The sequence below is a fragment of the Eimeria mitis genome, genomic scaffold, assembly GCF_000499745.2.
Source record: "Eimeria mitis Houghton genomic scaffold, Emh_scaff461, whole genome shotgun sequence".
Lineage (NCBI taxonomy): Eukaryota > Apicomplexa > Conoidasida > Eucoccidiorida > Eimeriidae > Eimeria > Eimeria mitis.
The window spans coordinates 7,606-8,861 of NW_013572918.1; positions in this window are offsets into that span (position 1 = coordinate 7,606).

Here is a 1,256-nt window from a genome sequence, read left to right on the forward strand (position 1 = left end):
TGGCTATAACGCTATCTTTTTAATATAAAATTTAATGCCCACATAGACTGCCCCACTGCTTGCCTGCTGCAGGGTGAGTATCTGCTCGGTGAAGCCTGCTACACTTACTAGACAAATGAAAGCCCCCATTGACTTATGCAAGCAAAACAAATTAAAACAAAATAGTTATTTATAACGAACACATAGACTTAACTACATCCATCCATGCACACCGTGTCTGGGGGTTCTATAGTACTACCTAGTGCAACATCCTAAACCCTAAACCCTAAACCCGCCACTGCACGCCACCGACGCACTCCTAAGGATGAAGTTTGAGAGGCAAATACTAAAGGAATAGAATGTGAACTATTCACTTCCTTACCGAGAAAACATCGTATAGCGTAGTGCGCAGTGGCTCCCCTGGTTGGCTTGCAGCAGCCGCGGATCCTGAAGACAACACGCACGGTCAACTCCGAGCAACAGATCACTCAAACAGCTTGTGATGCTGCAGCCAACGAAGATCAAAGAAGGAATCAGCTGCAGCTGCTGCTGCTGCAGCAGGTGCTGCTGCTGCAGCTGCAGCAGCAGCACCAGCTACAGCACCAGTTGCACTGCCAACATCACAGGACACTGTGGTCCACTGCTCCCCCTGGCTTTGGAGAAGCTTGCAGCCGCATGTGTGGTTAGATGCTACTGCGTTGCCCTAAACCCTAAACCCCAAAGCTTGGTGGCGAAAGCCTTGCCGACTGGTGCTGTGCTGTTCTACAGAGCAAGGGTGCGCTTCCTTGTGCCAGAAAAAAGCGACAGAAAGCAGCACCACCACAACAGACAGTGCAGCAACAAATAAGAAGGCTGTTTGACAGTGTTGAGATAAATACAAAGGCATAATATATAAGTTGCTTTGCAGACCTCCGCATGCGGGTTTTGAGAAGTGAGCTCCTCAAGGTTGCGCTGGTACATCTGAACCATATCCTGTTTCGTCATTTTCTGGAGAATACTCGAAAATAAACCTTCTTTATGAACGTTAAATTGAGAAAACAAAATTGCTAACCGCACAATCAATTCACCCAACCGCTGAAACCTGTCACCTGCCACGGGGCTGCTATGACTTCATTCCGCAGCCCCGGTAGTACAGCAGCCGTGAAACTCAACGGAAGGTCCAAAATATCGATGAAAATATCTGGGGAATTCAAATATTTGCGTTTTGTAAAATAAAGGCAATTCAAATAATTTCGGTTTACAGAACTGTAGAGTCTCGTATAAATACGCTCCGCAAA